Below are 9,938 nucleotides of genomic sequence, written 5' to 3'. Positions count from 1 at the left end.
GCGCTTATCGGTCTGTTTCTCCACTCTCTTTCTCTTTCGTCTTCTCCCCTTCCCCCTCTCGCCCGGGCCGTCACCGTCCACGACACGCGAAGCGACCTGCGCGCGTCGCGTGTCCTGTCGCTCGCCCCCCTCCCGAACGTCACAAGACCACGTGGTTCGACGTGACGTGCCCATGACTCTGACCACACAAGACCAATGATGCCTGACGCAACCGAAGTTTCGGTTTAGGTATCAGCTGGTATTCACAATTCGCGAATCCGAAGACGTAGAGTTGTTTAGTAGTGCTTTGTGAAATGGAATAACATGTAAGCCTAAATTTTTCGGAATTGAGCGGAGTTGCCCTTTAAGTTGCAGCTTGCATTCAGGGAAGGTCACCTGCAAAGTTGAGGAAGTTCTACACATTAGCCTTCCTTGCTTCCATTCAGACATTTCTATTGCTTTGCTAGGCTAAATGTTTCAGCTAATTATTTTCGAATTACGACAATTTCTACAAATAAAAATGGTCACCTTTTGTACGCAAATGAAGGCCAAGTAGCCGGCCATGTAAGTCAGCGGTGCGAACTCAAGTTCAGAAGGGACTTCATTGTACTTCATCAAGTGCTGAATTTTCCAAAGCACACCAAGAGCTGTCTCAGTAACTGCAGGATTTCCTGTTTCACGAGCGGAGCTGGCACATTTCAGCGCCGTCTGGCACTCCAAACTAAAGGTCACATTTCCACATCTGGAAGCCTACAAAATGCCAACCTGTGCGCCGATATTGGGATTATTTAAGAAACTTGATCGGGTGTGCACTGACACTGTTCTCGAGAAACGGGGCGCCGGACATAAGATCAGTTGGATTGCAATATAACGAACGAAACTTGAGCAACTTTTCTGCCGTGAAAACTGCTGTTCTGGCATCAACTGGGTCGTTACCTTCGTTGAATTGGCGGACGCGGCTGAACAGAGACTCAACCGGGCCGCTGTTGAGAGGTCGCGTCAGAATATACTTACATCTGAAATTTAAAAAAAAAAGTGAGCGAAAGAATACATTCTAGAAGCAAGTTTTTGTCTCACAAAAACACTTTTTGCTCCAAAAGTTTGTTCTCACTTGAGGTCAGTCAGGAGATACTCAATGACGGCGACCGTTGGCCTGGTTGTCATTACGGTTGCCTCAAAGGTCCCTTTCATGAGGGACTTGACCCGAGACTTCGTACTTTCGAGTTTAATATCCTCGAGGTAGCTGATGAAATCAACTTCAAGCCATGAGAGCCGATCGTCTTCTGGTCTGACGAAAGGCGTTTATCTGGATTTCCAGTCAGAGATATCATGGAGGTCGTACCACATTCTAGCCGTTTTCATAAATGTGATGGTTGAGGTAATATCCTGGAATTCTGGAGCCCTCTTGTGGGACTGAGGATTCTTCCGCAGGTATTCGTGGGTGCTAATTACTACAGGTGAACATATTAACTTTGCGCGGCACACTTTCATCTTCTCTAGATTGTTTGGTTCCACATGAGCTCGGCTCAGAAGTCGCACCGGTTTGACCAACAGATTCTCTTGAATGTTGGAGAGGGCTTTTTTTTAAAAAAAAAGCCAACTTTGAGCATCTGTGCTGCATTAAATATATCTCTTTCTAGCAGATTCATCCTGAGGTTTTTGCTGAAGTGATTGGGGTCAAAACAGTGAAACAACGGTTCAGCTTCGCGTACCGGATTCGGCACAACGTGCTGGAGCGTGTTGTCGTCACACATCTGTCGAAACATAGCGGTGTTTGTCTAATTGCTGTCAGTGACGATGCGAACTATCCAAAATTGTGCCTCTTCAACCGCCTTCATGACACTGAGCGTAATAATCCGGAGCTGGTCGTCCTTCAAATATCTTGTAAAGACGTAGCCGACTGAAATCACGTAAGCTGTGGAAAGCCCACGTAGCACGAAGCAAAGGAGCCACTTGGCTACATCAGTGGCTCTTGATCGAGCTTCACATCTGATGTCAACAAGCCCAAAAATTCTGTCAACTTGTCGATCATAAATAAGTTTGCTACTGGATCGACATTACGTTAATGATGAGGCTGCAGTAGGGCTCCTTCTCTGAGAGCAGACTTTATCTCTCTAACTGCAGCCGTTCTTTGACGAGGCTCGTGAGCCCGATCTCGCCCGTACGCGACCCGACAGACTTCTGCAACGTACTTCGGCAGGGCAGCTTAAGGAGTTTCCATGCGCGTTGGGTCATATCCTTTACGTGATGTCGCTTTCCATAGTACGCATTCTCTCAGCGTTGGTTCTTGCCATGTTGCCCTTGCCTTGTCAAAATTCACTTTTTTTTCGATCACAAATTTTGCAGTCTTGTCACCTTCCGATGCGGCTTTTGAAACATTCATCAAGGCTTGCACAGCTCTGTCCTCTTCGTATTGCTTTAATCTCTCTTGAAATTCGTCGCAGGTTTGTCGCAGCTTTTCCATTCACTCATTCAGTCTTTTGGCTTGCATTCGAGGGCGGTGCGCGTTTTTCTTGGCATCTTCCATGAAGCATGTCAAATTTAATGATGTCTTACATTCTTCCACTTTAAACTATTTTTGCAGGCAAGGTTCAATGGCCTCGCACTTATCAACAGTTGGTCTCCTTTCTGCAGGGGACTGCATTTTGCGTTGTTGACTTTTACCGCTCGCATGCGACTTGGAAGCGATAGGTGGTACACGTGTTGTCTTTCCTCACATTAAACGAACTTTTAGGAAAATAAAAGACTTTAATACAGGAAAATAAAATTACAGGTTACACGTGCGGCGAACGCACACTTGCATGCCGCCATCTTGCCCGCATCGCTGGCCGTCTGCCCAATGTTGCTCCCTTCGTTTTCGGATTTCGCTAACACTCGGCCACTCCTGGCAGCGAACTGTCCTCAGTTCATGTGGCGTAGTCCCCAAAGTACGAAGGTCTTTTGGGCACACGCACGCTGCGTCTCGGCACACTGTCTTCTTCGTCGGTGCTTGATTGGTCGGACGGTTCTTGGCATCTTCCACCCCATCTCTTCAGTTGGCTGATGTGGGCGGTTGTTGAGTAGACCCTCTTCTTCCCATTCATTTCGGTCACTCTGTAGGTGTCCGCTGGGAGTACTTCCGTCACAGTCAGTGGGCCTCTGAACTTCTTCTGGGTTTTTGTTGGGACGCCGGTGTGCTCTGGAATGCAGCGCATGACGACTACGTCTCCAATGCTCAGCCCTTCCACTGCGAAGTGATGCCTGTCGAAGTACTGCTTCGACTTTCCTTGCTGGGTCATTATGTCATTTTGAGCCGTCTCTTGAAGTTGCTCTGGACATACCCACTCATCATTCTCTGTGTTTAGCCATCTGAGGACACCGTCTTGCATCCTTGGTTGATATCCGTGCAGAAGCCTGAAGGGGCTAGTGCCCGTTGAGGCATTATATGCTATGTTCAGGTAGCTCTCTACCTCCTTGATGTTCTGGTCCCAATCCTTGTGAGTTGGGTTCTCGATTGTAGCCATAATGCACGGTACAAGGGTTCGGTTTACTCGCTCTACCTGGCCGTTCGCCCTTGGATGGTGTGACGAGTTCAGTGTGTGGGCTACACCATTTTCCCGGCAGAAGGCTTCAAAGCTGTGGGATGTGAAACAGGAACCACGGTCCGAAATGATGCGTTCAGGTAGTCCAAACTCTGTGACAAAACTCTGCACGCACCGTAGTACATTCCTTGCTGAAGTGTCTCGCACGGGGTAGAGGCGTACGAACTTAGTCAGATTGTCCACCAGCACCAAGATCCACTGGTTTTTCTTGGAACTTCTCACAAACGGACCAACATGGTCCACGTGTACAACTTGAAATGGCCTCTTCCCAGGCGGTATAGAGTGCAGAAGTCCAGGCTTCTTCCCTCCTGGTACCTTCGTGAACAGACACTCGAAACACATACGGATGTGCTGATGCACATAGCGCTTCATCCGAGGAAACCAATAGAGATCCTTGATTTTCAACACAGTTCGGTCTGTGCTGAAATGTCCCTGCAAGTCGTGAAACTTGACACACAGTGTTTTACGCATGCTCTTAGGCATCACAAAAAGGAGCCGTCCGTCTTCCTCCACGTAAAACAGCTTTCCATCCTTCAGTCGTAGATTCTTGACCTTGATACTTTCCTCTTTGGTCCTTTTCTTCATTGGCTTCTCCAGAATCTGTGCGAGGTTAGCCAAGTCTGCGTCAGATCGCTGGATGACCACAACTTGGTCTTCTAACCCTAAAGTGAGGCAAACCTCAACCCTGGTTTCGACGACCTCATCAAGGGTGTCCTCCGACGCCCCTACGGGTTCGCGACTCAGGTAGTCCACATGAGCCATTTTCTCACCTGCACGGTGCTTCACCTCAAAGTCATACTCCTGTAGCAAGTCAAACCACCTTGCTATCTGTGGTTTAAGAGTCTTGTGTGCATTGAGGTACACGATTGATTGACAATCTGTTACCAGCGTGAACGGAATGCCTAGAAGGAATGGACGCAGTCTTTCCATACTCCAGACTACTGCCATGAGCTCTAGTTTTCCTGCATGGTAGTTCTTCTCGGCATCAGTAGTGCGCTTACTGACACAAAACACCAGGTGCCAGCGTCCTGACTCGTCTTGCTGAAGAATCATTCCCGCAAGTCCATGCATACTTGCGTCCGTGTGGAGTTCAGTTGGGGCTGAAGGGTCAAACAACTTCAGTATCGGGGGTTCTGTTAGTTCTTTTCGGAGCTGGTCGAAAGCCTCCTGTTGCTCAATTCCCCATGTAAAGTTTGTGTCTTTCTTGGTCAGACGAGTAAGAGGTTCTGACTTCAGTGCATAGTGCGGAATGAACCGTCTGAAAAATCCAGTCAGGCCCAGAAACCTCTTGACCCCCTGAACATCGGTCGGCGGGCTAGCTTCCAGTATGGCTTGTTGCTTCACTTCACCTGGCTTTAGGTAGCACTTCACAATCTTGAAGCCTAAGTAATCAAGTTCATCACTTCCGAACACACACTTCGAGAGTTTCAAGGTTAGTCCGGCAGCCCGCAGAGCATCCAGGACTTGTTTGAGCTGAACCAGCAAGTCCTCTCAGTCCTTGGCTGGAATCAACAAGTCGTCCATGTAGCACAATGCTACACTGTTGCGCAGAGTCCCAAGGACTTTGTTTATCAGACGTTGAAATACAACCGGGCCATTTCTCAGCCCAAACACCATACGTTCAAACTGTCCAGTCTCATCAGGTGTGATGAATACAGTTTTGGCCTTCGATTCCTCACTCAGTGGAAGCTGGAGGTATCCGTTTGCACAGTCTAACACGCAGTTCATTCGTGCACCGGACAGTCGTTGCAGCTGGTCGTCTATGTTTGGTAATGGGAAGTGTTCTGGCACAGTCTGGCTGTTAAGCCGTCGATAGTCTATGACAAGACGATTTTCTCCGTTTTTCTTTTTCACGAGTAGCACTGGGCTAGCATATGGCGATGTTGTTTCGGTGACGATACCAGTCGCTTTCCACTCTTCGACAATTTTCTGGATCGCTTCCCTTTCCGCCGCATTAGTCTTGTACGGCTTGCAGCTGACTGGGGTACTTCCAGGTTTCTCCGTGATGGTCATTTCTAGATGGTTGCAACACCCCAACTCAGACAAATTCAGTGCGAAGCAGTCCCTATACTCATTCAGCATCTTCAGCAGTGCATCCACTTGCTGTTCATTGATGTCTTTTCCGACATTCAGCATGCCACGATCTATGGGCTCTTGCTGAGGCACAGTCCTCACTGCGGTTAACTCTTCCCTCTCCGAGAGCAATTCTGCGTGAGCAAACAAACTTCCCTTGAGCAGCTGTTGGTCTTCATCCTTGTCGTTCAACACAGGTATCTCAACCCTTCCGTGTTCAATGTGAAGCAGCATTCCCTTGTCGGTCCCACCAGGTACGATGAGACTTCCTTCACTCTTACCAGTCTCCACTGTCACCCAACACACAGTTCTTTTGGGCAGCACCATGGTTTCCTTGACACGCAGAGGTTCCTTGGAAGGCTTTATCTGGGCAAGGTCGATGTCACAAAATGGAAGGTCATCACGGTAGCCAATCCTGAGCTCATCTCCCATGCGCAGGTATGCAATGTGGTCTTGTTCCGTCCAGGTCCTACCGACCAGCATGTCCACAGGCAGGGCACTGTCGTTGACGACAATCACCTTGACCTTATGGCACGCCACATCGTCGATTTCAATGTCGACCTCCGAAGTTCCAATGGACCGCACTGTAGATCTGTCGGTGTTCCCAAATCCATACAAGTCTTGGCCCTTGCACACAGCTTGTAGGTTACACTTTTCAGCCGCTCGATGACGCAATATACAGTCTGAACTTCCAGGGTCAATCATCACCGAGAGCTGGTGAGTTCCATTGATAAGAGCAGCCTTCAGGAATTTAGCTGGATCACTGTCACCTGAACTCTGATTCACCACAAAGTTGCCAACAGGGTTTGCTGCTGCGCAGTTTCTCGCCCTGTGTCCATACTTTCCGCATCTGTAGCATTTTCGCTCAGCTTGATCTCGCTTCAAGGATTCCGGTGTTTTCTTGGGTGGTCCCCCAGCACTTGCCTGATCCGTCGGTTTGATCATGTTACTTCCCTGACTTATTGAGCCTCTGGCCACACTCTTCTGATCTGTGAGGCGTATTCCACTAGTTGTCTGCTCGGTTGGACGTGCAGTAGCCCATGACCTTGAGGTTGTTGACCCGACGCGAGGTGTTGCACCTGGATCACCGCTGTGTGGCTTGCCCCTTAGAGACATCTGAATCCTTGATTCACTTATTCTCTCCAGCCTTCGCAAGTCTGCCAACAATTCATCCTCGTCCCTGTGCTCCTTTGCCGTCAAGGAGATGCACGCGTCTCTAGACCGCAGCCCAACCAAAACTTGCTCCTTGGTATCTTGCATACCAAGACCCAATTCCTTGCACAACAAGGTCTTTTCGAGGAAGTAAGCAGTGGTAGACTCTCCCCTCAACTGGATTCTCTCCTGCATCTGCTTCCATTTTTCGGCTGTGCTTGTTTCGCCCACAAAGGTTTTTCTAAAGGCCACCTTGAAGTCCTCCCACGTAGTAAGGTCTTCGACACGGGCCTGAAGCCAAAATCGAGCAGGTCCCTTCATGTGGAGCCTGGCGTTCTCTAGCCTGAAGCTGTCCGGCCAGCCGTGCAGAACTGCCATGGAGTCAATACTCTTGATCCACGCCCCGGTCTCGTGTGACGACCCCTCGCCGTCGAAGTCGCGAACAGCCTTATTGAGGTCCGGCATAACATGAAACGTTTCCGGTTTCCTCTCGACGAGGTCGAGTAACCTTCGGTTTTGTTCCAGTAGCGCTTGCATTATCTCGTTTCCGTTGTCGTTAGCCATCTTGGGGTTGTCTAGACGTCTTCCTAGGCGTACACACAGTTGCCGTTTTTGTTTTTTTCGCCTTCGGTTATGCGTCTAGGCCTACAGACGTCACACAGAGCGTCCGCACGCACGGTCCCCACGAGGCAGCACGAAGACTCACGTTTCCGCCGTCGGCACCTCACGAAGACGGTACCCGTTGAGACAGCGTCCACATACACGCAGTCTGCAGGCGACACAAAGAGCCCACTTTCCACGGCCGCTACCTCACGACGACGGCACGGGCTCGGCACTGTCCGTAGCGTCAATTGAAAAGTCAGCGAGCATCACCGTCGGCGCAATCCGACGACATCGGCTTCCAGGATCGCCTCACCACGAAGGTTTCGGTGAATCCCACTTCTGAGATGTTGTCTTTCCTCACATTAAACGAACTTTTAGGAAAATAAAAGACTTTAATACAGGAAAATAAAATTAAAGCTTACACGTGCGGCGAACGCACACTTGCATGCCGCCATCTTGCCCGCATCGCTGGCCGTCTGCCCAATGTTGCTCCCTTCGTTTTCGGATTTCGCTAACACACGAACAAGCGTTTTGCGCTTCTTTGAACCTGCTGGTTGCATGTACAACGGATACAAGGGAAATGAGTCGGCACCGTTGTCGGTCGCAGCAACTTTCCCTTCATCCCTAATTTTGACCCCCTGCTCCTTAAAATGAAGGGAGCACACGACGCTCCTGGAGCTTGGTTGCCACTGGCTGCCCTTCTCGCTGCCTTGTCGCGAAATGTTCTTCAACCAGACATCCCGAAGGTTCTCTCCAGACGGCAGCTCGTGATAGCAGAGTTCCGGATTTCTCGCAGCATTTGACTTATAACGCGGAACGCAGCAGTGTTTAGGCATCGCGGGCTCCGTAACCCATGTGCACACTTTAAAAATGTGGAGAGACAGATAAAAGGCGGCTGTCTACGTCTCTTCTTCTTTCTCATTCATCAGTGGCTATTGCCACAAAACTATGCTCTCTTTCATACTGTCACGAGTGACAATTGATGAGGCTGAACTGAAGAAACTAAACATTTAATGGGGCGAACTTGTGCCTAAAGCAAAAAGGGAGCAAAAGAAAACAGCAGAGCTTCGCGGGCGTCGATGTCGGCGAAACCGCAGGATCGAGTGCTGGGGCTAGACTGACCTTGGCTGGCCACGCGAAGCCCCTTATGTACACGCGTGGGCATCTATGTGGCTATGTTGAGCTTTTTGCACTCCCAGGAGACTAGGGAGAGGGAAGTGACGTCAATGACACAGCAAACGCAGATTGGGTGTTGATTTCGTTTTCTTCTGTCAACATCCAATCTGCATTTGCCGTGTCGTTGACGTCACTTCCCTCTTCCAAGTCTCCTGGGAGTGCAAAAAGCGCAACATAGCACCCCTGGAATGGTCGGCGTAGAAGGTTTGACGCGTAGAACATTCTAACCTCGAATTAGCCAACACGGCTCTCGGATTTACCAGAAAATCGCATTAGAGAAAACAGAAAAGCGTACCCGCGGCCAGGAATCGAGCGCTGGCTTTCTGCGTGGAAGGAGAGCGCGATAACTGTTAGACCCCGAGCGTGCTGCCTGCTCTGTCAGCTGCGCTCGCGGCATTATTCCCTTCTTTAAGTCTGCGGTCCCACGGCAGCCATCTTGAACAAGGCGTTAGTTCGACCAATAGATGGCGACACGCACCCGTGGGGTGTCAAGACAAACGAAAACATATCAAGGGGCTTTAGTGGGGTGGCCGAAACATTGGTTCACAGTGGGATGGCTCGAACACCATCACGTTCCCCTCGTGGCCTTGCGCGCGCCGCTGCCAGCTGTGCTCAGCTAGTTCAAATAGTGTGGCCTAGTGCCACTAAATAAGCTACGCTTCAGAGTAACGACACTTCGCCATATTGTGTCTTAAAATCATGGTTGCCAGTTATCTGAAGCTCTATCTGAAATCACAATAAACACCTTTCCGCGCTCCAGAACTGTTTAGACAGTTCACGACGGAGCAAAGCAGTATTACAATAGCTTCCGAACACCGAATCTAATGCTGAGGAAGTCGCACTTTTGAATCATAACGATCGGCAGTTGCGTCTGATCTGCATACGAGCCAAAATGGCGGCGCCCACAACAATGTCGGGGGACAGAGTGCCGATACTCTAAGCGCAGCTTATTTAGTGGCTCTAGTGTGGCCTAGTGCCACTAAATAATCTACGCTTCTCGTTTCTCGCGATTTCAGATAAAGCTTTAAATAACTGGCAACCATGATTTTAAGCCACAATATGGCCAAGTGTCGCTACTCTGACGCGTAGCTTATTTAATGACACTATTCATACTAAGAGGCTTGTAATATCTGGAGGGGCCATGACGTCTGCCCCGTGGATTCCACAAGCCACTACCTTTTGACACCTGCCTCTTCCTCATTGTTCCCGCTTGTGCCAGTAAATTACAGTCGGTTGCAAGCTAAGAAAAAACCGGAAATGCCTCTCAGAGGAAAATGTAATCCTACGCCGAGAAACGCCAGCCAATTGGTTTCATGACGTCACGATTCCGTGAACCAATCGCGGTCCTTTTTTTTTAAGAAAAAAAAAAAAAAA

At 49.4% G+C, this 9,938-nt stretch overlaps 1 pseudogene; it reads right to left on the bottom strand.

Moving 5' to 3' along the window:
• Positions 1 to 1,086: 1,086 nt before the first annotated feature.
• Positions 1,087 to 2,214, bottom strand: LOC115312579 (annotated as a pseudogene).
• Between the last annotated feature and the right edge of the window lie 7,724 nt (positions 2,215 to 9,938).

Source organism: Ixodes scapularis, unplaced genomic scaffold, assembly GCF_016920785.2.
Source record: "Ixodes scapularis isolate PalLabHiFi unplaced genomic scaffold, ASM1692078v2 ptg000058l_1__unscaffolded, whole genome shotgun sequence".
NCBI classification, from domain to species: domain Eukaryota; kingdom Metazoa; phylum Arthropoda; class Arachnida; order Ixodida; family Ixodidae; genus Ixodes; species Ixodes scapularis.
Note: the sequence above shows the minus strand (reverse complement) of the source record. Positions and strands in the feature narration are given on the sequence as shown.